The sequence below is a fragment of the Pristiophorus japonicus genome, chromosome 3, assembly GCF_044704955.1.
Source record: "Pristiophorus japonicus isolate sPriJap1 chromosome 3, sPriJap1.hap1, whole genome shotgun sequence".
NCBI classification, from domain to species: domain Eukaryota; kingdom Metazoa; phylum Chordata; class Chondrichthyes; family Pristiophoridae; genus Pristiophorus; species Pristiophorus japonicus.
In genome coordinates, this window is record NC_091979.1 from 200,530,018 (window position 1) to 200,557,755 (window position 27,738).

The window sequence follows — 27,738 nt, forward strand, 5'->3', positions numbered from 1 at the left end:
CTAGAAATGAAAGAACAGTGACTATTTGTACTAATCCTTTTCTGTTCCTTCTGCACCTGCGTCCTCTGGACTCCACACCCTGCCCAGTACTGGAAATGAGGCCCCGCAATTGACCAAGTTGTTCCTCCGAGCCTGCGGACAGCGGGGAAAGGGAGACAGACGGGTGGTGGGGAGAGAGAATTCGGAAGACGGATCACATTCTTCCAAGCCCCTTTAAACCCACACCAGATTTCTTGGAAAGCTCGGTGCATGTATTACAAGTGACATCATTGGAGTGTCATTCAACCCAACCAGACCATGGTGACATTTAAGCTCCATTCGTGCCTCCTCCCTAACTCTATCAGTGCAACCCTCTTATCCTCATCTAATTCGATCAGCATAACCCTCTCTTTCCTTTTCCCTCATGTGCTTGTTTAGCCTCCACTTAAATGCACATAAAAGTGGAGGGCAGAGAAACCCAAGGCACAAATCAAAAAGGGCCACATTACAGCAAAATTCTAAAGGGACAAAGTGTGTTAAAAAGATAAGCCTGAAGGCTCTGTGCCTCAACGCGAGGAGTATTCGTAATAAAGTGGACGAATTAACTGCGTAGGCAGCTATTAACGAATATGATATAATTGGGATTATGGAGACATGGCTCCAGGGTGACCAAGGCTGGGAACTCAACATCCAGGGGTATTCAACATTCAGGAAGGATAGATAGAAAGGAAAAGGAGGTGGGGTAGCGTTCCTGGTTAAAGAGGAAATTAACACAATAGTAAGGAAAGACATTAGCTTGGATGATGTGGAATCTATGCGTAGAGCTGCGGATTACCAAAGGGCAGAAAACGCTAGTGGGAGTTGTGTACAGACCACCGAGCAGTAGGAGTGAGGTTGGGGACAGCATCAAACAAGAAATTAGGGATGCGTGAAATAAAGGTACAGCAGTTATCATGGGTGATAATGTACATAAAAATTGGGCTTACCAAACTGGTAGCAATACGGTGGAGGAGGATTTCCTGGAGTGTATTAGGGATAGTTTTCCAGACCAATATGTCGCGGAACTAACTAGAGGGCTGGCCATCCTAGACTGACTGATGTGTAATGAGAAAGGACTAATTAGCAATCTTGTGCGAGGCCCCTTAATGAAGTCTTCATTAAGATAATTGAGATAGTTAATTGAGACAATGGTCCTGAACTTAAGGAAAGGTAACTTTGATGGTATGAGACTTGAATTGGCTAGAATAGACTGGCAAATGATACTTAAAGGGTTGATGGTGGATAGGCAATGGCACAGATCACATGGATGAACTTCAACAATTGTAGATCCCTGTCTGGAGTAAAAACAAAACGGGGAAGGTGGCTCAACCGTGGCTAACAAGGGAAATTAGGGATAGTGTTAAATACAAGGAAGAGGCATATAAATTGGCCAGAAAAAGCAGCAAATCTGAGGACTGGGAGAAATTTAGAATTCAGCAGAGGACAAAGCTTTTAATTAGAAGGGAGAAAATAGAGTATGAGAGGAAGCTTACTGGGAACATAAAAACTGACTGCAAAAGCTTTGATAAATATGTGAAGAGAAAAAGATTAATGAAGACAAACGTAGGTCCCTTGCAATCAGAATCAGATGAATTTATAATGGGGAACAAAGAAATGGCAGACAATTGAACAAATACTTTGGTTCTGCCTTCACTAAGGGAAGACACATATAACCTTGCGGAAATACTAGGGCAACAAGGGTCTAGCGAGAAGGAGGAACTGCAGGAAATCCTTATTAGTCAGGAAATTGTGTAAGGGAAATTGATGGGATTGAAGGCCGATAAATCCCCAGGGCCTGATAGTCTACATCGCAGAGTACTTAAGGAAGTGGCCCTAGAAATAGTGGATGCATTGGTGATCATTTTCCAACAGTCTATCGACTCTGGGTCAGTTCCTATGGACTGGAGGGTAGCTAATGTAACACCACTTTTTAAAAAAGGAGGGAGAGAGAAAATGGGAAATTATAGACCAGTTAGCCTGACATCAGTAGTGGGGAAAATGTTGGAATCAATTTATTAAAGATGAAAAAGCAGCGCATTTGGAAAGCAGTGACAGGATCGGTCCAAATCAGCATGGATTTATGAAAGGGAAATCATGCTTGACAAATCTTCTAGAATTCTTTGAGAATGTAACTAGTAGAGTGGACAAGGGAGAACCAGTGGAAATGGTGTATTTGGACTTTCAAAAGGCTTTTGACAAGGTCCCACATAAGAGATTAGTGTGCAAAATTAAAGCACATGGTATTGGGGATAATGTATTGACGTGGTTAGAGAACTGGTTGGCAGACAGGAAGCAGAGAGTAGGGATAAATGGGTCCTTTTCAGAATGCAAGGCAATGACTAGTGGGGTGCCACAGGGCTCAGTGCTGGGACCCCAGCTATTTACAATATACATCAATGATTTAGCTGAAGGAATTGAGTGTAATATCTTCAAGTTTGCAGATGACACTAAGCTGGGTGGCGGTGTGAGCTGTGGGGAGGATGCTCAGAGGCTGCAGGGTGACTTGGACAGGTCAGGTGAGTGGGCAAATGCATGGCAGATGCAGTACAATGTGGATAAATGTGAGGTTATCCACTTTGGTGGCAAAAACATGAAGGCAGAATATTATCTGAATGGCGACGGATTAGGAAAAGGGGAGGTGCAACGTGACCTGGGTGTCATGGTACATCAATCATTGAAAGTTGGCCTGCAGGTACAGCAGTCAGTGAAGAAGGCAAATGGCATGTTGGCCTTCATAGCGAGGGGATTTGAATATGGTAGCAGGGAGGTCTTACCTCAGTTATACAGGGCCTTGGTGAGGCCTCACCTGGAACATTGTGTGCAGTTTTTGTCTCCGAATCTGAGGAAGGACGTTCTTGCTATTGAGGTAGTGCAGCGAAGGTCACCAGATTGATCCCCGGGATGAAGGAGACTGACATATGAGGAGAGACTGGGCCTGTATTCACTGGAGTTTAGAAGGATGCGAGGGGATCTCATAGAAACATATAAAATTCTGATGGGACTGGAGAGGTTAGATGCAGGAAGAATGTTCCCGATGTTGGGAATGTCCAGAACCAGGGGTCGCAGTCTAAGGCTAAGGGGTAAGCCATTTGAAATGAGGAGAAACTTCTTCACTCAGAGAGTTGTTAACCCCTGGATTTCTCTACCACAGAGAGGAGTTGTTGCCAGTTCGTTTGATATATTCAAGAGAGAGTTAGATATGGCCCTGACGGCTAAAGGGATCAAGTGGTATGGAGAGAAACATAGAAAATAGGTGCAGGAGTAAGCCATTCGGCCCTTCGAGCCTGCACCTTCAATAAGATCATGGCTGATCATTCCCTCAGTACCCCTTTCCTGCTTTCTCTCCATACCCCTTGATCCCCTTAGCCGTAAGGGCCATATCTAATTCCCTCTTGAATATATCCAATGAACTGGCATCAACAACTCTCTGCGGCAGGGAATTTCTCAGGTTAACAACTCTCTGAGTGAAGAAGTTTCTCCTCATCTCAGTCCTAAATGGCCTACCCCTTATCCGAAGACTATGTCCCCTGGCTTTGGACTTCCCCAACATCGGGAACATTCTTCCCGCATCTAAGGGGGGGGGCCCTCTTAGACTGGGTGTTGTGTAATGAGAGAGTATTAATTAGCATTCTCGTGCGAGGCCCCTTGGGGAAGAGTGACCATAATATGGTGGCATTCTACATTAGGATGCAGAATGAAACAGTTAATTCAGAGACCATGGTCCAGAACTTAAAGAAGGGTAACTTTGAAGGTATGAGGCGTGAATTGGCTAGGATAGATTGGCAAATGATACTTAAGGGGTTGACAGTGGATGGACAATGGCAGACATTTAGAGACCGCATGGATGAACTACAACAATTGTACATCGCTGTCTGGCGTAAAAATAAAAAAGGGAAGGTGGCTCAACCGTGGGTATCAAGGGAAATCAGGGATGGTATTAAAGCCAAGGAAGTGGCATACATATTGGCCAGAAATAGCAGTGAACCTGGGGACTGGGAGAAATTTAGAACTCAGCAGAGGAGGACAAAGGGTTTGATTAGGGCAGGGAAAATAGAGTACGAGAGGAAGCTTGCAGGCAACATTAAGACGGACTGCAAAAGTTTCTATAGATATGTAAAGAGAAAAAGGTTAGTAAAGACAAACGTAGGTCCCCTGCAGTCAGAATCAGGGGACGTCATAACGGGGAACAAAGAAATGGCAGACCAATTGAATAAGTATTTTGGTTCGGTATTCACTAAGGAGGACACAAACAACCTTCTGGATATAAAAGGGGTCAGAGGGTCTAGTAAGAAGGAGGAACTGAGGGAAATCCTTATTAGTCGGGAAATTGTGTTGGGGAAATTGATGGGATTGAAGGCTGATAAATCCCCAGGGCCTGATGGACTGCACCCCAGAGTACTTAAGGAGGTGGCCTTGGAAATAGCGGCTGCATTGACAGTCATTTTCCAACATTCCATAGACTCTGGATCAGTTCCTATCGAGTGGAGGGTAGCCAATGTAACCCCACTTTTTTTTAAAAAAAAAAGGAGGGAGAGAGAAAACGGAATTATAGACCGGTCAGCCTGACATCAGTAGTGGGTAAAATGATGGAATCAATAATTAAGGATGTCATAGCAGCGCATTTGGAAAGAGGTGACATGATAGGTCCAAGTCAGCATGGATTTGTGAAAGGGAAATCGTGCTTGACAAATCTTCTGGAATTTTTTGAGGATGTTTCCAGTAGAGTGGACAAGGGAGAACCAGTTGATGTGGTGTATTTGGACTTTGAGAAGGCTTTCGACAAGGTCCCACACAAGAGATTAATGTGTAAAGTTAAAGCAAATGGGATTGGGGTTAGTGTGCTGACGTGGATTGAGAACTGGTTGTCAGACAGGAAGCAAAAGAGTAGGAGTAAATGGGTACTTTTCAGAATGGCAGGCAGTGACTAGTGGGGTACCGCAAGGTTCTGTGCTGGGGCCCCAGCTGTTTACATTGTACATTAATGATTTAGACGAGGGGATTAATTGTGTATCCAAATTTGCGGATGGCACTAAGTTGAGTGGCAGTGTGAGCTGCGAGGAAGATGCTATGAGGCTGCAGAGTGACTTGGATAGGTTAGGTGAGTGGGCAAATGCATGACAGATATGTGGATAAATGTGTGGTTATCCACTTTGGTGGTAAAAACAGAGACACAGACTATTATTTGAATGGTGACAGATTAGGAAAAGGGGAGGTGCAACGACACCTGGGTGTCATGGTATATCAATCATTTGAAGATTGGCATGCAGGTACAGCAGTTGGTTAAGAAAGCAAATGGCATGTTGGCCTTGATAGTGAGGGGATTTGAGTACAGGGGCAGGGAGGTGTTACTACAGTTGTATAGGGCCTTGGTGAGGCCACACCTGGAGTATTGTGTACAGTTTTGGTCTCCTAACTTGAGGAAGGACATTCTTGCTATTGAGGGAGTGCAGCGAAGGTTCACCAGACTGATTCCCTGGATGGCGGGACTGACATATCATGGAAAGACTGGATCAACTGGGCTTGTATTCACTGGAGTTCAGAAGAATGAGAGGGGATCTCATAGAAACGTTTAAAATTCTGACGGGTTTCGACAGGTTAGATGCAGGAAGAATGTTCCCAATGTTTGGGAAGTCCAGAACCAGGGGTCACAGTCTAAGGATAAGGGGTAAGCCATTTAGGACTGAGATGAGGAGAAACCTCTTCATCCAGAGAGTGGTGAACCTGTGGAATTCTCTACCACAGGAAGTTGTTGAGGCCAATTCACTAATTATATTCAAAAAGGAGTTAGATATAGTCCTTACTACTAGGGGGATCAAGGGGTATGGCGAGAAAGCAGGAATGGGGTACTGAAGTTGCATGTTCAGCCATGAACTCATTGAATGGCGGTGCAGGCTCGAAGGGCCGAATGGCCTACTCCTGCACCTATTTTCTATGTTTCTATGTTTTTATGTTTCTAACCTGTCCAGTCCCGTCAGAATTTTATACGTTTCTATGAGATTATAAGAACATAAGAATTAGGAACAGGAGTAGGCCATCTAGCCCCTCGTGCCTGCTCCGCCATTCAACAAGATCATGGCTGATCTGGCCGTGGACTCGGCTCCACTTACCCGCCCACTCTCCATAACCCTTAATTCCCTTATTGGTTAAAAATCTATCTATCTGTGTCTTGAATACATTCAATGAGCTAGCCTCAACTGCTTCCTTGGGCAGAGAATTCCACAGATTCACAACACTCTGGGAGAAGAAATTCCCTCTCAACTCGGTTTTAAATTGGCTCCCCTGTATTTTGATGCTGTGCCCCCTAGTTCTCGTCTCCCCGACCAGTGGAAACAACCTCTCTGCCTCTATCTTGTCTATCCGTTTTATTATCTTAAATGTTTCTATAAGATCACCCCTCATCCTTCTGAACTCCAACGAGTAAAGACCCAGTCTACTCAATCTATCATCATAAGGTAACCCCATCATCTCCGGAATCAGCCGAGTGAATCGTCTCTGTACCCCCTCCAAAGCTAGTATATCCTTCCTTAAGTAAGGTGACCAAAACTGCATGCAGTACTCCAGGTGCGGCCTCACCAAAACCCTATATAGTTGCAACAGGACCTCCCTGCTTTTGTACTCCATCCCTCTCGCAATGAAGGCCAACATTCCATTCGCCTTTCTGATTACCTGCTGCACCTGCAAACTAACTTTTTTGGGATTCATGCAGAAGGAGGGCGATCTCCGCCTCCTTAAGAACTGGCGCCCGGTCTCCCTCCTCAGCACGGACTACAAAATCTTCGCCAGGGCGATGTCTGCTCGCCTTGGTGCCGTGCTGGACCACATGATCCACCCCGACCAGTCCTACACGGTCCCGGGCCGGACAATCCACGATAACATCCATCTGGTCCGGGACCTCATCCATTGTTCCCAGGAGGCTGGTCTGTCGGTCGCCTTCCTATCCCTCGACCAAGAGAAGGCGTTCGACAGGGTGGATCACGACTATCTGCTCGGAACTCTGCGCGCTTTCGGGTTCGGGACGCATTTCGTCGCCCGGATCCGACTTTTGTACCGCCGCGGAGTGTCTGATTAAGGTTAACGGGTCCTTGACGGCGCCCCTTCGCTTTAGGAGAGGGGTGCGCCAGGGATGCCCCATGTCCGGCCAGTTATACGCCGTTTGCGTGGAGCCTTTCCTGCGCCTCTTGCGGACGAGGTTGACGGGACTGGCTCTGCAAGGGCCGGGCGTGGAGGTCGTCCTCTCGGCTTACGCCGATGACGTGCTCCTCGCGGTAGAGGATCCCGCTGACCTGCGGAGGATGCGTGAGTGCCAGGAGATTTACTCGGCCGCGTCCTCCGCCAGGATCAACTGGGAGAAATGTTCCGGACTCCTGGTGGGTCAGTGGCGGGTGGACTCCCTGCCGGAGGAGCTCAGGCCTTTTGCCTGGAGCACGACCCATCTCCTCTATCTGGGAGTCTACCTTAGCCCCGACGAGGGAGCCTGGCCGGCGAACTGGCAGGAGCTGGAGGCCAAGGTCGCCGCTCGCCTAGGGGGCTGGACAGGACTGCTCCGAGTGCTGTCCTACAGGGGTCGAGCGCTAGTCATAAACCAGCTGGTGGCCGCAATGTTGTGGTACCGGCTGGTCACTTTGACCCCTCCCCCTGTGTTTGTCGCCAAGATACAGAAGAAGCTGGTGGACTTCTTCTGGAACAACAGGAAGCACTGGGTCTCTGCCGCGGTCTTGAGTCTCCCGCTTGAGGAGGGCGGTCAGTCGTTGGTGTGCGTCAGCGCCCAGCTCGCGACTTTCCGTCTTCAGACCCTGCAGAGATACCTTTACGTCGAGCCCCCTCCTAGGTGGTGTGCTCTGGCGAGGTATTTCTTCCGCCAGCAGCGCGACCTCAATTATGACACGCAGCTCCTGTTTGTGAACTTGGGGGGTGCCAGGACCGCCCTCCGGGAGCTGCCTGTCTTTTACAGGGAACTCATCAGGGTCTGGAACAAAGTCTCCACCAAGCGCAGCTCTCCGCCGGCTGGAGTGGCGGCCGTCCTGCAGGAGCCGCTGCTCTGGAATCCGTACCTCCACGGCCGAGGTTTCATGTGGCGGTCGGAAGAGAGGGCTGTGGCTGGTGAGGTGACCAGGGTCAGGGACCTGCTCGATGGCGGAGGAGCGGGCTGGATGGCGCCAGACACGCTGGCGCGGCGCCTAAATTCTGCCAACGTCCGCCACGCGGCCGATGCCATCGAGTCGCTAAAAACAGCTCTGGGCCCTGACTCCGTTAGGTGCATCGAGGAGGCTCAAGCACGTGGGGAGATCCCGTCCGAACTGACCCCCGTCCGGACGGAATTCCTCATCGGCGCCAAACCCCGGAACCTCCCTCGGGGGCCGGCGCCTCACAACTTGAGCCGCCTCGGGGAAATCCCCTCCGTGCCTTTCAGTTCCGCGCGGAGGGGTTTCCTGTACGGGCTGCTCCTGCACACCCTCAACTTTGCCATCCTCGCCGGCCGTCCGGACACGCCATGGCGTACCATCTTGCCGTCCGGAGGAGGCGGGGGTCCCCGATGGAGGGCACTCTACGCAGGGGTCCTCCCACTATTCATCGGGGACTTGGCCTGGAGGGTGGTGCACGGAGCAGTGCTGTGCAACAAATTTTTAAGCCGGTTCACGGACTCCCAGGCCGCCTGCAATTTCTGCGGTCTGGAGGAGTCCGTGTTCCATGTTTTTATTGAGTGCACGAGGTTGCAGCCCCTGTTCCATTATTTGAAGGGGCTGCTCCTGAAATTCTGGCTGCACTTCAGTCCCACTCTCCTGATCTTTGGGCACCCTGTGCGGAGGGGAGCGGGTAGGTCCGAAGGCCTCCTCGTAGGACTGCTCCTGGGCACAGCCAAGGGTGCCATCAGCCGGTCCAGGCAGCGGGCAGTCGAGGGGGTCGTTCAACCTGACTGCCTGCCTCTCTTCCGCTCTTACATCCGGTCCAGGGTGTCCTTGGAGATGGAGCACGCGGTGTCCACCGGTACGCTCGCGGCCTTCCGCGAGAGGTAGGCACCGGAGGGACTGGAGTGCATCATCACGCCCGGCAACCAAATTTTAATTTGATTTTACGTTTTTAAGTTTAATTTGTTTTAATTGCCGGTGCTTTTAGTGTCCCCCTTCCCTTTTATAGGGGGCACTGGGGAAAATTGTGATTTTAGTGCCCAAAAAAAAACAAAAAAAGAAAAACACAAAAAAAAGGGGGGAAAAAAAAAGGGCCTTGTAAATGTCTGGAGTGTCACCCAGGTCGGGTGGCACCGTTTAATGTTTTATGTTTTGCAGGTGAACTCCAAAAAAAAAAGAGTTTCATTTATCTAAAAGAGTTTCATGCAGAAGGACCCCCAGGTCCCTCTGCACCGTAGCATGTTCTAATTTCTCCCCATTCAAATAATATTCCCTTTAACTTTTTTTTTCCCAAGGTGGATGACCTCACACTTTCCTACATTGTATTCCATCTGCCAAAACTTAGCCCATTCGCTTAACCTATCTAAATCTGTTTGCAGCCTCTCCTCTACACAACCCGCTTTCCCACTACTCTTTGTGTCATCTGCAAATTTTGTTACACTACACTCTGTCCCCTCTTCCAGGTCATCTATGTATATTGTAAACAGTTGTGGTCCCAGCACCGATCCCTATGGCACATCACTAACCACCGATTTCCAACCCGAAAAGGACCCATTATTCCCTCTCATCCTTCTAAACTCCACTGAATAAAGGCCCAGTTGATCCAGTCTTTCCTCATATGACAGTCCAGCCATCCATGGAATCAGTCTGGTGAACCTTCGCTGCACCCCCTCAATCACAAGAATGTCCTTCCTCAGATTAGGAGACCAAAACTGAGCACAATATTCCAGATGATGCCTCACTAAGGCCCTGTCTTGCCTGCTCCTGTATTCAAATCCCCTAGCTATGAAGGCCAACATACCATTTGCTTTCTTCACCGCCTGCTGTACCTGCATGCTGACTTTCAGTAACTGATGAACCATGACCCAAAGGTCTCGTTGCACCTCCGCTTTTCCTATTCTGCCACCAATTCAGATAATATTCTGCCTTCGTGTTTTTGCCCCCAAAGTGGATAAGCTCACATTTATCCACATTATACTGCATCTGCCATGTGTTTGCCCACTCGCCTAACCTGTCCAAGTCACCCTGCAGCCTCTTAGCGTCCTCACAGTTCACACCACCATCCAGTTTAGTGTCATCTGCAAACTTGGAGATATTACACTCAATTCCTTCATCCAAATCATTGATGTATATTGTAAATAGCTGGGGTCCCAGCACTGAGCCCTGTGGCACTCCACTAATCACTGCCTGCCATTCTGAAAAGGACCCGTTTATCCCGACTCTCTGCTTCCTGTCTGCCAACCAGTTCTCTATCCACGTCAGTACATTACCCCCAATACCATGTGCTTTGATTTTACACACCAATCTCTTGTGTGGGACCTTGTCAAAAGCCTTTTGAAAGTCCAAATACACCACATCCACTGGTTCTCCCTTGTCCACTCTACTAGTTACATCCTCAAAGAATTCTAGAAGATTTGTCAAGCATGATTTCCCTTTCATAAATCCATGCTGACTTTGACCAATCCTATCTCTGCTTTCCAAATGCGCTGGCATTTCATCCTTAATGATTGATTCCAGCATTTTTCCCACTACTGATGTCAGGCTAACCGGTCTTGAATTACCTGTTTTCTCTCCCTCTTTTTAAAAAAAGTGGTGTTACATTAGCAACCTTCCAGTCCATCGGAATGGAGCCAGAGTCAATATACTGCTGGAAAATTATCACCAATGCATCCACTATTTCTAGGGCCACTTCCTTAAGTACTCTGGGATGTAGACTATCAAGCCCTGGGAATATATCGGCCTTCAATCCCGTCAATTTCCCTTACACAATTTCCCGCCTAATAACGATATCCTTCAGTTCCTCCTTCTCACTCGACCCTCAGTCCCCTAGTACATCCGGAAGGTTATTTGTGTCTTCCTTTGTGAAGACAGAACCGAAGTATTTGTTCAATTGATCTGCCATTTCTTTGTTCCCCATTATAAATTCACCCGAATCCGACTGCAAGGGCCCTACGTTTGTCTTCGCTATTCTTTTTCTCTTCACATAACTATAGAAGCTTTTGCAGTCAGTTTTTATGTTTCCGGCAAGCTTCCTCTCGTACTCTATTTCCCCCCTCTTAATTAAACTCTTTGTCCTCCCCTGCTGAATTCTAAATTTCTCCCAGTCCTCCGGTTTGCTGCTTTTTCTGGCTAATTTGTATGCCTCTTCCTTGGATTTAACACTATCCTTAATTTTCCTTGTTAGCCACGGTTGAGCCACCTTCCCCGTTTTATTTTTACTCCAGACAGGGATGTACAATTGTTGAAGTTCATCCATGTGATCTTTTAAGGTTTGCCATTGTCTATCCACCGTCGACCCTTTTAGTATAATTTTCCAGTCTAATCTATCCAATTCACGCCTCATACCGTCAAAGTTACCTTTCCTTAAGTTCAAGACTCCAGTTTCTGAATTAACTTTATCACTCTCCATCTTAATAAAGAATTCTACTATATTATGGTCACTTTTCCCCTAGGGGCCTCGCACAACAAGATTGCTAATTAGTCTCTTCTCATTACACATCACCCAGTCTCGGATGGCCAGCTCTCTGGTTAGTTCCTCGACATACTGGTTTTGAAAACCCTCCCTAATACACTCCAGGAAATCCTCCTCCACCGCATTGCTACCAATCAATATGTAGATTAAGCAGAAAGAAAGCAGGAAAGGGTTACTGAGGTGAATGGTCAGCCATGATCTTATTGAATGGTGGTACAGGCTCAAAGGGCCGAATGGCCTACTCCTGCATCTATTTTCTATGTTTCTATAAATACTATTCACTTCAACCACTCTGTGGTAGCAAGTTCCACATTCTCACCACTCTTTGTGTGAAGAATTTTCTTCTAAATTGTCTGTTGGATTTCGTGGTGACTATCTTATATTGATCGCCTCTAGTTATGGTTCTCTTCTCTTTCAACCTCCCCCCCGGACATGGAAACATTCTCTATCCACTGTATTAAAACCTTTCATAATTTTAAAGATCTGAATTCAGTCACCCTTCAGCCTTTTTTCAAGAGAAAAAATATCCAGCCTGTTCATCCTTTCCTGATACATATACCCTCACATTTCTGGTATTATCGTTGTAAACCCTCTCCAGTGCCTCTATATCCTTTTTATAATCTGGCAACCAGAACTGTATGCAGAATCTAACCAAGGTTTGATACAGGTTTAGCCTATAGATAAGAATGGAACTAGGTGAGTGCAGTTCCACCCACCTGGAGGATGGAGTGGTAAACTGTGTCAAAGGCTACAGACAAGTCAAGAAGGACAAAGAGGAATAGTTTACTTTTATCACAGTCACAAAGGATGTCATTTGTGACTGAGAGCCGTTTTGGTACTGTGGCAGGGGGGAAAGCAAATTGGACGGATTCAAGCATGGAGTTCTGGGAAAAGATGTGCATGGATGTGGGAGGCGACAATACGTTCAAGGACTTTGGAGAGGAAAAGGAGTTTGGAGATGGGGCAGTAATTTTCAAGGATGGAGGGGTCAAGAGTTGTATTTTTGAGGAGAGGTGATGACGGCAGATTTGAAGGAGAGGGGACAGTACCTGAGGTGAGTGAACCGTTAACAATGTTGGCTAACATGGGAACCAGAAAAGGAAGTTAGGTAGTCAGTGGTTTAATGGGAATAGGGTTGAGGGAGCAGGAAGTGGATCTTATGGACAAGATTAGTGTAAAGTGGTCAAGAGACGAGATTAGAGAGAAACTGAAGAGAGATGTGAGTTCAGGGCTCGGATAGGGGTGAACCTCAGGAAGTTTAGCTTTGTTGCCTAGGGGAAGGAAGGGAAGTGGCAGCTGATCATATCTCAATGAGCTCCTTGTACTTGTTGGAGATGAGTGGGGAGGAGATGGGAGAGGGGTTTAAGAAGATGGATAGAGTAGAGAATAGTAACCGGGGGTTATCTTTGCATTCCAAAATGATCTTTGAATAGTGAGCAATTATGGTAGACGAGGAGGACCCAGGTCCAGCCAAATGTGGTGAATGGCTAAGCCAGTTGTCCACCATATCCATTCAAGTCTGCGTCGCTTGGACTTAAGTTAGTGAAGATAAGAGCTGTACCAGGAGGAACGGTTAGGGTGAGAGAGTAATTGTTTTAATGGGGAATAATAGGTGGTGATGAGGGTGTGTTGAGCAGATTGGTAGCTGCAGAAATGTGGATGGAGGGCCAAAGGTTGAACAGTTGGGATTTCGTAAGTGCAGTTGTAAGAGTTAGGAGAGTTTTTTTTTCCAGGACACAGAAGGAAGTAGGATTGGATGGGAGAAGGGTGATGTGGGTGGAGAGCAATACAATGAAATGGTCAGAGATAGCCTTATCTATGATTGACACGGTGGGAACAGCGAGGCTACGAGAGATGGCAAGGTCAAAGGAGTGGCCATGAATATGGAGAGCTTACATGGAGGGAGAGATTAAGGGATAATATGGGAGTAGTGAACTCAGCAGAGAGAGAACATGATGAAGTGAGATGGAGGTTGAAATCACCAAGGATGAGAAGTCACTCGGTGCTGAGGGAGGAAAGCAGTGAATATATCTCTGATAAATTTTTTATCATACTTGTGTGGCAGTAGAGAATTATAATTTTAAATGAGAGGGGTGGAACAAGGTAAGAAGCTCAAAGGAAGCCAGAGGAGTGGAGCGGGGGTGGGGCGGTGGGATGCGGGGGGAGGGGAACAGACCAGGATGTGATTTGGTGATGAGAGCCACACTGGCAGTCTGAGCAGGGCAAGTGGTGGAAGATATCACCCGACGGGAGGCTTCATTGAAGGTAAGCTATCATCACTCCTCAACCAAGTTTCCATCAGGGTCATGATGTCAATGCAATCATCCACGATAAGTTTATGGATGGCAAGGGCCTTGTTCGCAAGCGAATGGACATTCTGCAGGGAGGAGTGGAGAGAGTTGGTGATGGCTGATTCACTGTCAACATCCACAAGGTCAGAGCTTGAAGAGGTGAGTTGGACAGGGAGGAGATTGGCAAGATTAGCCTTTCATGGGCATGTTGGGCGGGAAGGTTGGTGAGACAGTAGGATAGGACAGTTGGGTCCCTTGCCATCCAGTATAGTTGGGAGTCCAGGGAGCTAAATGCTCTCCCTACCTGGATGTTTTTATATGGAAAATGTTGATTTCTCTGCTATTAAGAAGTTGCACTATGTTTTATTGTTGTTTTCCTTCTTGCACCGCCCCCCACACACCCCCCCCCCCCCCCCATCTCCAGTCACTCAATTTTTAATTCAACAACAACTTGTGTTTATATAGCACCTTTAACATAGTAAAGCGTCCCAAGGCACTTCACAGGAGTGTTAGAAAACAAAATTTGATACAAGGCACATAAGGAGTTATTAAGGCAGAGGTAGGTTTAAGGCGCATCTTAAGGAGAGAGAGTTTTAGGGAGGGACTCCAGAGCTTTGGGCCTTGGCAGCTGAAAGCACGGCCACCAATGGTGGAGCGATGAAAATCGGGGATGTTCAGGAGGCCAGAATTAAAGGAGTGCAGATATCTTGGGGGAGGGTGGGGGTGTTGTGGGGCTGGAGGAAATTACAGAGATGGTGAGGGGTGAGGCCATGGAGGGATTTGAAAACAAGGATGAAAAATTTAAAATTGAGGCATTACTTAACCGGAAGCCAATGTAGGTCAGGAAGCACAGGGGTGATGGGCGAATGGGACTTGGTGCAAGTGAGGACATGGGCAGCAGAGCTTTGGATGACCTTAAGTTTACAGAGGGTAGAATGTCGGAGGCTGGCCAGAATTGGGGTAAGGGACTTCAGCTGGGGGAGGGATGCACTTGCACTGGGGTAAGGGACTTCGGCTGGAACTTGATGGCTTTTGCTAGATTGTTAAGATCTGTCCTCTCTGGCTTCTGAAGTCAGAATGTATCAAATGTAAATTTGCAAAGTCAGTCAGAACTTGGGCTGGGTGCTTCCATTTACTCATTCCAGAGAAACTTAAGGGTGTGGCTTATCCTCCAAGGGGACCAATCAGCAACAGGTACCCCCACCCCAGTCTCTCCCCCCTCGCCCCCCCCCCCTTCCCCGCTGGTCTCTCCCTCCATGTCCCCCCCGATCTGTCTCTTCCCTCCCGGGTCTATCCTCCCCCTTCTGCCGTGTCTCTCTCCCTCACCCTGTAATGTCTCTACTTCTCCCCCCCCCCCCCCCCAATTGAATTAAATGCATGGCTCAAAGAGTGGTGTGGTAGGAAGGGATTTTGATTCATGAGGTACTGGCAGCAGTACTGGGGAAAGTGGGAGGTGTTCCATTGAGACGGGCTCTACTTAAACCAGGCTGGGACCAATGTCCAAGTGAATCGAATAATTAGGCTGTGTATAATGCTTTAAACAGAAAAGGGAAGTGAGGAGAAATTTAGAAATCCAAAGAGAAAAGTCAAGGCAATGGAGCAGTGTTGCGATTTGGGTAAAAAGCAGAAAGTGACAGTAAGGGACAGAGAGCTTAACCGTAATAGTGTATCAGCAAATAATGGTAAAATTTTTTAATTAAAGGCTCTTTATTTGAATACCTGAAGCATTCATTACAAGATAGATGAATTAGTGCCACAAATAGAGAGAAATGGCTTTGATCTAATAGCCATTCGAGACATGGTTGCAAGGTGACCAAGGTTGGGAACTAAATATTCCAGGGTACTTGACATTTCGAAAAGACAAGCAGAATGGAAAAGGGAGAAGGGGGGGGGGGGGGGAGTAACCCTGATAATAAAGGATGACATAAGGACAGTAGTGAGAAAGGATCTTGGCTTGGAAAATCAGGAAATAGAATCAGTATGGGTAGAGATAAGAAATAACAAGGGGCAGAAAACACCGGCTGGAGTAGTTTATACGCTCCCTAATAGCAGCTATACCATTGGACATAATATTAATCAACAAATAATAGGAGCATGTAAAGGTAATACAATAATCATGGGGAACTTTAATCTTCATTTCGACTGGGCAAATCAAATTGGCAAAGGTAGTCTGGAGGATGAGTTCATCGAATGCATTCAAGACAGTTTCCTAGAACATTACATCATGGAACCAACCAGGGAACAGGTTATTTTAGATATTGTATTGTGTAATGAGACAGGATTAATTTGTAATTTCATGGTAAAAAATCCTCTGCAGAAGAGTGATCATAATATGATAGTTTCACATTGAGTTTGAGTGAAATACTTTAAATCTGAAATGAGAGTCTTTAACATAAATGAAGTCAATTACATAGGTATGAGGGATGAGTTGGCTAAGGCAGATTGGGAAATTAGATTAAAAGGTATGACAGTCGATAAGCAATGGCACATATTTGAAGAAATATTCCAAAATTAGGAACATAGGAACAGAAGTAGGCTATTCAACCTCTCGAGCCTGTTCCACCATTCAATGAGTTCATGGCTGAGCTGTGACCTAATTCTATATACCCGCCTTTGGCCCATATCCCTTAATACCACTGATTAACAAAAATCTATCCATCTCGGATTTAAAACTAACAATTGATCCAGCATCAATTGCAGTTTGTAGAAGTGTTTCCTAATTTCACTCCTGAAAGGTTTAACTCTAATTTTTAAACCATGTCCTCGAGTCCTGGACCCCCAACCAGCGAAAATAGTTTCTCTCTATCTTATCTGTTCCCTTTTAATATTTTGGAAACTACAACCAAATGACTCCTTAACCTTCTAAATGCTAGGGAATACAACCCTAATTTGTGTAACCTCTCCTTGTAATTTAACTGAGTCCATTTGAGAAATAAAAACTATGGGAAAAGTGATCCCTCCGTGGCTAACTAAAAAAGTTAAGGATAGTATTAGATTAAAAGAAGAGGCTTACAGTGTTGTGAAGAATAGTTGTAAGCCTGAGGATTGGGAGAGCTTTAGAATCCAGCAAAGGATGAACAAAAAATTGATAAGGGAGAAAATAGAATGAGAGTAAACTAGCAAGAAATATAAAAGCAGATTGTAAGAGATTCTACGAGTATGTACAAAGGAAGGGCGCAGCAAAAGTAAGTGTTGGTCCTCTCAGAGGCTGAGACAGGTGAAATTATAATGGGAAATAACAAAATGGCAGAGATTTTAAACAAATATTTTGTATCTGTCTTCACAGTAGAAGACACAAAAAGCATACCAAAAATACTGGGGAGCAGAGGGACTAATAAGATTGAGGAACTTAAAGTAATTAATATCAGTAGAGGAAAAAGTACTTGAGAAATTAATGGGACTAAAAGCTGACAAAGCCTCTGGACCTGATAGTATACATCCTAGGGTTCTAAAAGAGGTGGCCGCAGAGATAGAGGATGCATTGATCGTGATCTTCCAAAATTCCTTAGTTTCTAGAATAGTCCCAGCGGATTGGAAAGTAGCAAATGTAACCCCGCCATTCAAGAGAGAAGGGGAAGATAAAACGGGGAACTACAGGCCTGTTAGCCTGACATCAGTTGTCGGGAAAATGTTGGAATCCATTATCAAGGAAGTGGTAACATCATGATATGATTAGGCAGAGTCAACATGGTTTCATGAAAGGGAAATCGTATTCTAACAAATGAGAGTTTTTTGACGTTGTAACTAGCAGGGTAGATAAAGGGAAACCAGTGGATTTAGTATATTTGTCATATTATACATAGGTCAGCTGTGGCTCAGTGGGTAGTGCACTCACTTCTGAGTCATAAAGTTGTGGGTGAAGGTCCCACTCCAGGGATTTAAGCACATAAATCTAGGCTGACACTCCAGTGCAGTGCTGAAGGAGTGAAGCACTGATGGAGGTGACGTCTTTTGGATGAGATGTTAAACTGAGCCCCCGTCTGCCCTCTTACGTGGATGTAAAAGATCCCATGGTACTATTTCGAAGAAGAGCAGGGGCGTTATCCCTGGTGTCCTGGCCAATATTTATCTGTCAATCAACATAATAAAAACAGTTTATCTGCAAATTGGCTGCCACATTTCCAACATTGCAACAGTGACTACACTCCAAGCGCTTTGAGAGGTGCTATATAAATGTAAGTCTTTTATATTTGGATTTCAAAAGGCATTCGATCAGGTTGCTATGCAAGATATGGGGTTGGGGGTAGTATATTAACATGGATAGAGAATTGATTAATGGACAGAAAACAGAGTAGGGATAAATGGATCATTTTCCAATTGGCAAGCTGTAACTAGTGGGGTCCCGCAAGAATCAGTGCTTAGGCCTCAGTTATTTACAATCTGTATTAATGACTTAGATGAAGGGACCGAGTGCAATGTATCCAAGTATGCTGATGATACAAAGGTAGGTGGGAAAGTAAGTTGTGAGGAGGACACAAAGAGCCTGCAAAAGGATATAGACAAGTAAAGTTCATGGGCAATAAGGTGGCAGATAGAGTATAGTGTGGAGAAATGTTAGATTATTCAATTTAGTCGGAAGAATAGAAAAACAGAATATATTTTAAATGATGAGAAACTATTAAAAGCTGGTGTTCAGAAAGAGTTTCAGGTGTCCTCATACAGGAAACACAAAGTTAGCAAGCAGGTGAAGCAAGCAATTAGGAAGATAAATCGCATGTAGGCCTTTATTGCAGGGGAGTTGGAGTACAAGAGTAAGGAAGTCTTTCTACAATTGTATAGAGCTTTGGTGAGACCACACTTGGAATACTGTGCACAGTTTTGGTGGTCTTATCTAAGGAAGGTTATACTTGCCTTGGAGGCGGTGCAACAAAGGTTCACGAGATTGATCCCTTGGATGAGAGGGTTGTCCGATTTAGAGAGATTAAATAAATTGGGCCTATGCTAGGAGTTTAGAAGAATGAGAGGTGATCTCATTGAAACAAACAAGATACTGAGGGGGATTGACAAGGTAGATGCTGAGGTTGTTTCCCCTGGCTGGCGAGTCTAGAACTAGTGGCCATAGTCTCAAGATAAGGGGTTGGCCATTTAAGACCGAGATGAGGAGGAATTTCTTCACTCAGGTTGTGAATCTTTGGAATTCTCTACTCCAAAGGACTGCGGATGCTTAGTCATTGAGTATTCAAGGGTGAGATAGATAGATTGACATTCTGCATCATTTAGAGGAGGGCTTAGATGGAGGATCTGCACGTGGTGAGTCAGCAGGCACATGTGTGCTCCAGGGGGAAAGGGCAGTGCAGGTGCCAGGTTGCTGAGGTCACACACAAGTTTGGTCACATAGGACACAAATGAGGACTTCGATGGGGCGGCCTACAGAAGAAGGCTGATGGGTATGCACAATGAAATACTTGGTGTCTGCCAGAAAGCCTGCGTGCAAGGTCAAGGGGCATGGAGGAATCCAGCATCAACTTGGCACACGGCTTTGCGCAGAGTTTCGATCCCATCCTTTCCAGCCTGGATGTGGTGGGAAACGCCATTAGTGCACTTGTAGACCCAACCATGATGCAGCGTCTGGTGGCCCATGTATCAATACATACGAGCATACGAAAAATAACGGATAGCTAAAGACCATCTGGTCCACCAAGCCTGTCCCACACAATTGCAATGCCTTGTGTATCACAACATATATACTCCACATCACCCGAAACCATGTGAACTCCTGGGAGAGGCAAAAAAAAAATCTCAGGCCAATTTGGGGAAAAAAAATCTGGGAAATTTCTCTCCGACCTATCTTGGCGATTGAAACTAGTCCAAGCGATCACTCTGGCCATTAAATTCCCTGCAGTACCTACCTTTTGTAAGAGTTGATCTCCGCTGCAGCCAGAAACAAATCCAGCTTTTGCTTGAAGGAGTTCAGTGAGTCTGCATTCACCACATGAGAGGCAGCTTGTTCCAGAGGTCTACTATTCTCTGTGAAAAGAACCACCTCCTGACATCTAACCTAGATCTTGCCTTATACAATTTAAATTTATGCCCCCTGGTCCTGCCTAACCAATGAACACTGTCCATTCACTTCATTATCTTATAAACCTCAATCATATCCCCCCTATGTCTGCGCTGTTCTAAGGTAAAGAGTCCCAACTCTTTTAACCTATCTTGATAACTAAGATGCTTTAGACTTGGAAATAGTCTAGTGGCCCTCTTCTGCACCCTTTCCAGAGCCTCAATATCACCCACCATGTGAGGAGACCAAAACTGGACACAACATTCCAAGTACGGCCTGGTTAAGGTCTTGTACCAGGACAAAACAGTATGCCTCATCTTATATTCAATTGTCCTATGGATGCACCCCAACACCCTATTTGCTCTAGCTACTGCTGCACGGCATTGCTCGTGTGCCTTTAAGGATGTATGCACTAGAATGCCCAAATCTCTTTCTATCGCCACCATCTTTAATGTCTTTCCCTGGAGGGTGTATGAATATTGAGCATTTGCCCTGCCCACATGCATAACACAGCAGTTATCTATGTTATACATTATTTTCAAGTCACGAGCCCAGTCTCCCAACACATTAAGATCTGCCTGAATTAGACAAGCCTCTTTTACAGTTCTAGCACTCACACAAATCTCGGTATCATCTGCAAATATGCAAATTGTGCTGCCAACCTCTGAATCCAGATCATTAATAAAAATAGTAAAAAGCAACGGTCCCAACACTGATCCCTGCGGGACACCACTGGTGACCAGTCTCCAAACAAATCCAAATCCATCTATAACTACTCTTTGCCTGTGTCCTGCCAGCCAGTTCTGAATCCAGCTCAATATATTTCCACTGATACCAGAGGCTTTGATTTTATAGAGAAGCCTCTTGTATGGTACCTTGTCAAAGCTTTTTAGAAATCTAAGTAGACAATGTCTACTGGGCTTCCCTCATCCACCAACTTTGTAACTTCTTCCAAAAATACAATTTGATTTGTGAGACATGACCTTTTTTTTATGAAGCCAAGTTGGGTGTCCCTAATATGTTCCTCTCTATCCAAGTATTCATATATTGCATTCCCTATGATTCTTTCAAGCATCTTGCCTATTACTGATGTTAAACTGATGGGCTTAAAAATGGGGACTATATTAGCCTCCTTCCAATCTAGGAACCATTCCAGAGTGCAGTGAGCTATTAAAAATACAGGCCCGGGGCTCACACATCTCATGTCCCATCTCCCGGAGGACTCTCAGGTGGATATCATCCGGCCCTGCTGTTCGATCTATTTTTAAGCTCTTAATTCTTTCTATAACAATAGGCTTTTTCAGGTTAATGTTACTGATAAAACTAGTATTATTTAGTTCTAATATTTGAGCATCATCCTTAAGGGTGAATACTGATGCAAAGTACGCATTTAATATTTCCGCTATACTCAGTGTGTCACATATGTAAACCTGTAAATACCTTGTTTAACCACCAGAGGGCTCATCCCCTGGAGTCCCAAGGGATCCCAAAATTCCTTGGGAGCACCTGTACATAAGGAGGCCTCACAGGCTGGAGAGGCACTCAGGAGACCTGAAATAAAGGACTACAGTCACACATCACTTTAAGCTTACAGTATCTGGTCAGATTCTTTATTAAGACATAACAACTGGTGATGAGATACAGATGACGAACCCCACCGCAACAATGCCGAGAACTGTGGGCATCCTGGAGAAATTTATGGAGGGAGATGATTGGGAAACCTTCGTGGAGCGACTCGACCAATACTTGGTGGCCAATGAGCTGGAAGGAGAAGCGAATGCTGCCAAATGAAGGGCGATTCTCCTCACCGTTTGCAGGGCACCAACGTATGGCCTCATGAAAAATCTGCTTGCTCCAGCAAAACCCACAGACAAGTCATACGATGATTTGTGCACACTGGTCCGGGAGCATCTAAACCCGAAGGAAAACACTCCGATGGCGAGGTATCGGTTCTACACATACAAGAGGTGTGAAGGCCAGGAAGTGGCGAGCTACTTTGCCGAGCTAAGGCACCTTGCAGGACACTGTAAATTTGAAGGACACTTGGAGCACATGCTCAGGGACTTCTTTGTACTTGGCATTGGCCATGAAGTTATACTTCACAAACTTTTGACTGTAGAGACCCCAACCTTGAGTAAAGCCATAGCGATAGCCCAGGCGTTTATCGCCACCAGTGACAATACCAAACAAATCTCTCAGCACACTAGTGCTGCTGCAAGTACTGTGAACAAAGTAATGTTGTTTTTGAATCGTAACGTACAGGGCAGGACTCACCTGCCTGCAGCTGTGTATCCGCAGATGTCTCAGAGTCCACCATCAAGGGTGGTGAATGCAAGGCCATTAACATCTTGTTGGCGCTGCGGAGGTGATCATCGTTCTCATTCATGCCGCTTCAAAGGATACGTTTGCAAGGGCTGTGGAACAATAGGACACCTACAACATATGTGCAGGCGAGATGCAAACCCTGCTAATCCTGCAAACCACCATGTTGCAGAGGAGGACAGATCCACGGTGGATCATGACGAACCAGAGCCTCAGACTGAGGAGGCAGAAGTATATGGGGTGCACACATTTATCACAAGGTTGAATTAAATGGACTCTCGGTGTCAAATTAAGCTGAACGTGGGCGCGATCCAGTCCATAATGAGCAAAAAGACTTTCAATAAATTGTGGTGCAGCAAGGCCTCAAGGCCAGTCCTGACTCCCATTCATACTAAACTGAGAACATACACAAAGGAACTGATTCCCGTAATCAGCAGTGCTACCGTAAAGGTCTCCTACGATGGAGCGGTGCACAATTTACCACTCTGGGTGGTACCGGGTGATGGCCCCACGCTGTTCGGCAGGAGCTGGCTGGGAAAGATATGCTGGAACTGGGACAACATCCGAGCACTCTCGTCCATTAACGACACTTAATGTGCCCAGGTCCCAAACAAGTTCCCCTCGCTGTTCGAACCGGGCATTGGGAAGTTCCAAGGATCAAAAGTGCAGATCCACTTGATTCTGGGGGCGTGATCGATCCATCACAAGGTGAGAGCAGTACCGTACATGTTGAGAGAGAGGGTGGAGATTGAGCTGGACAGGCTGCAACGAGAGGGCATCATTTCACCGATCGAATTCAACGTGTGGGCCAGTCCGATTGTTCCAGTCCTCAAGGGAGATGGCACCGTCAGAATCTGTGGTGATTACAAAGTAACTATCAATTGTTTCTCCCTGCAGGATCAATACCCGCTATCAAAGGCAGATGACCTATTTGCGACTCTGGCGGGAGGAAAAACATTCACGAAGCTGGACTTGACCTCAGCCTACATGACGCAGGAGCTGGAGGAATCATCGAAGGGCCTCACCTGCATCAACACGCACAAAAGTCTCTTAATTTACAACAGATGCACGTTTGGGATTCGATCAGTCGCAGCGATATTCCAGAGGAACATGGAAAGCTTGCTGAAGTCGGTCCCATGCACTGTGGTCTTCCAGGACGACATCTTGATTACAGGTCGGGACACCATCGAGCATCTGCAGAACCTGGAGGAGCTTCTTAGTCGGCTTAATCATGTGGGGCTCAGGTTAAAACGCTCGAAGTGCGTTTTACTGGCGTCTGAAGTGGAGTTCCTGGGGAGAAGAATCGCAGGGGACGGCATCAGGCCCACCGAGTCAAAGACGGAGGCAATCAAGAACGCATCGAGAATGTGACGGAGCTGCGGTCATTTCTAGGACTCCTGAACTACTTTCGTAATTTCTTACCAGGTCTTAGCATACTGTTAGAACCCCTGCACTCTTTACTGCGTAAAGGAGATGAATGCGTATGGGGTAAAAGCCAAGAAAATGCCTTTGAGAAAGCTAGAAAACTGTTATGCTCAAACAAATTGCTTGTGTTGTATGATCCATGTAAGCGTTTGGTACTAGCATGTGATGCTTCGTCATACGGTGTTGGGTGTGTATTGCAACAAGCTAATGAATCTGGGAAATTGCAACCGGTTGCTTATGCATCCAGAAGTCTGTCTACAGCTGAGAGGGCCTATAGCATGATCAAAAAAGAAGCGTTAGCGTGTGTTTATGGGGTAAAGAAAATGCAACAATATCTGTTTGGGCTCAAATTTGAATTGGAAACCGACCATTAGCCACTTATATCCCTCTTTTCTGAAAGTAAGAGAATAAATATGAATGCATCGGCCTGCATCCAGAGATAGGCGCTCACGTTGTCCGCATACAACTACGCCATCCGCCACAGGCCAGGCACAGAAAACTGTGCCGATGCTCTCAGTAGGCTGTCATTGCCCACCACAACTGTGGAGATAGCACAGCCCGCAGATTTAGTTATGGTAATGGAAGCATTCCAGAGTGAGCAATCACTTGTTACCGCCCGACAGATTAGAACCTGGACGAGCCAGGACCCCTTACTGTCCTGAGTAAAAAACTGTGTGTTCCACGGGAGTTGGTCTAGTGACCCGTTAGAGATGCAGGAAGAAACAAAGCCGTACCAGTGGCGCAGCGATGAAATGTCCATACAGGCAGACTGCCTCCTATGGGGTAATCGAGTAGTGGTGCCAAAAAAGAGCAGGAACACTTTCATTAGTTACGTCCACAGTACCCACCCAGGCATCGTAATGATGAAATGATAGCCAGATCCCATGTGTGGCCAGATCCCGGTATCGATGCGGACTTAAGAGTCCTGCATGCACAAATGTAACACATGTTCACAGTTAAGCAATGCACCCAGGGGGGCGCCACTAAATTTATGGCCCTAGCCCTCCAAACCATGGTCCAGGGTGCATTTCGATAATGCAGGCTCATTCTTGGGTAAAATGTTCCTTGTGGTTGTAGATGCATACTCCAAATAGATTGAATGTGAGATAATGTCGGCAAGCACAACCGCTGCCACCATTGAAAGCCTGCGGGCCATGTTTGCCACGCACGGCCTGCCTGATGTCCTTGTGAGTGACAATGGGTCGTGCTTCACCAGTGCCAAGTTCAAAGAGTCCATGGCCCACAATGGGATCAAACATATCATATCCACTCCAATGGTCAGGCAGAGTGAGTAGTGCAAACAAGCAGAGCTTGAAGAGGGTAACTGAAGGCTCACTGCAGACTCGCCTATCCCGAGTCCTGCTTAGTTACCGCACAAGACCCCACTCGCTCACTGGGGTTCCCCCCGCTGAACTGATCATGAAAAGGGCACTTAAGACAAGGCTCTCATTAGTCCATCCTGATCTACACGAACAGGTAGAGAGCAGGCGGCTTCAACAGAATACATATCATGATCGCACAAATGTGTCATGAAAAATCAAGATTGATGATCCTGTATTTGTGTTGAAGTATGGACAAGGTCCCAAGTGGCTTCCAGGCACTGTCTTGGCCAAAGAGAGGAGTAGGGTGTTTCTGGTCAAACTTTCAAATGGACTCACCTGCAGAAAACACTTGGACCAAACCAAACTCAGATTCATGGACTATCCAGTACAACCCACAATAAACTCTACCTTTTTCAACCCCCCAACATACACACAAGTGGCAACTGACCCAGCGGTTGACCACGAAGCAGAACCCATCACCTGCAGCAGCCCAGCAGGACTCACCATACCCAGCAGCCCTTCGAGGGCCCAACAAATGACTCATGAAAACCAGCATTTGCATCGAGACGATCATCCAGGGAAAGGAAGGCCCCAGATCGACTCATATTGTAAATAGTTATACTATTGACTTTGGGGGGGGGGTAGTGGGGGGGAGTGTTGTCACATATGTAAACCTGAAAATACATTGTTTAACCACCAGAGGGCTCATTCCCTGGAGTCCCAAGGGATCCCACAATTCCTTGGGAGCACCTGTACATAAGGAGGCCTTACAGGCTGGAGAGGCACTCTGGCGACCTGTAATAAAGGACTGTGGTCACACATCACTTTAAGCTGACAGTATCTTGTCAGATTCTTTATTCAAGACATAACACAGTGAGTCATTTGTAACCTGTCCTTGAGCACCCTTTAGTGGCCCAATACAGTCTTTGATAGTTCTCTGACTCTTCATATAACTAAAAAAGCTCTTCCTATTATTGTCACAGTTGTCTACAATCCTTTTTTCCATTAGCCTTTTTGCTGATCTAATAGCATCCTTAGTTTTCTTTAGTTGTTCTTAGATAGGTTAAGCTGCAAAGAGATTTAGATAGGTTAAGCGAATGGGCTAAGGTTTGGCAGATGGAATACAATGTAGGAAAATGTGAGGTCATCCATTTTGGAAAAAAAAACAGTAAAAGGGAATATTATTTGAATGGGGCGAAATTACAACATGTTGCGGTGCAGAGGGACCTGGGGGTCCTTGTGCATGAATCCCAAAAAGTTAGTTTGCAGGTGCAGCAGGTAATCAGGAAGGCGAATGGAATGTTGGCCTTCATTGCGAGAGGGATGGAGTACAAAAGCAGGGAGGTCCTGCTGCAACTGTACAGGGTATTGGTGAGGCCGCACCTGGAGTACTGCGTGCAGTTTTGGTCACCTTACTTAAGGAAGGATATACTAGCTTTGGAGGGGGTACAGAGATGAGGGGGTTACCTTATGATGATAGATTGAGTAGACTGGGTCTTTACTCGTTGGAGTTCAGAAGGATGAGGGGTGATCTTATAGAAACATTTAAAATAATGAAAGGGATAGACAAGATAGAGGCAGAGAGGTTGTTTCCACTGGTCGGTGAGACTAGAGCTAGGGGGCACAGCCTCAAAATACGGGGGAGCCAATTTAAAACCGAGTTGAGAAGGAATTTCTTCTCCCAGAGGGTTGTGAATCTGTGGAATTCTCTGCTCAAGGAAGCAGTTGAGGCTAGCTCATTGAATGTATTCAAATCACAGATAGATAGATTTTTAACCAATAAGGGAATTAAGGGTTATGGGGAGCGGGCGGGTAAGTGGAGCTGAGTCCATGGCCAGTTCAACCATAATCTTGTTGAATGGCGGAGCAGGCTCGAGGGGCTAGATGGCCTACTCCTGGGCCTAATTCTTATGTTCTTATGTATCCTATTTATTTGAGTGTTAAATTTCTTTAACTTATCGAAACATTTCTGATTACATCTTATTTAGCTTTGTAGATAGCTAGTCAGCCACCTTGGCTTTTTCTTACCATATTTCCTGCTTTTGATTTTGGGTACATGTTTGCTTTCCACATTTTTTTATCTTATTCTTAAAAACTTTCCATTTATATTCAACATCGGTCGCATCACCACCGAGGATAGTTAGCCAATTTACCTGTTCCAAATCACCTGCCATTTTGGAGAAGTTTTCCCTTCTGAAAACTGGCACAAGTTGCAGGTTCTCACTACCTTTAGTACTACAACCAATCGGAAGTGTATATGTTGTCATCACTGTTGCCCAGATGTTCCCTCACATGAGGGCCTGATACGTCAGGCTCACTACTAAACACCAGATCCAATATATGATTTTCTCTTACCTGACTCAACATGTTAATGAAGTAACAGTCTTGTTTATTTTCAATAAATTTTTCAGCTGCACTTCCCACCACAATAACAGATAATCCATCATCATCAGCATCATCATAGGCAGTCCCTTGGATTTGAAGAAGACTTGCTTCCACTCTTAACATGAGTTCTTAGGTGGCTGTACAGTCCAATACTAGAACCACAGTCTCTGTCACAGGTGGGATAAATAGTCGTTGAGGGAAGGGGTAGGTGGGACTGGTTTGCCGCACACTCTTTCTGCTGCCTGTGCTTGATTTCTGCATGCTCACGGCGATGAGTCTCGAGGTGCTCAGCACCCTCCCGGATGCACTTCCTCCAATTAGGACGGTCTTTGGCCAGGGACTCCCAGGTGTCAGTGGGGATGTTGTACTTTATCAG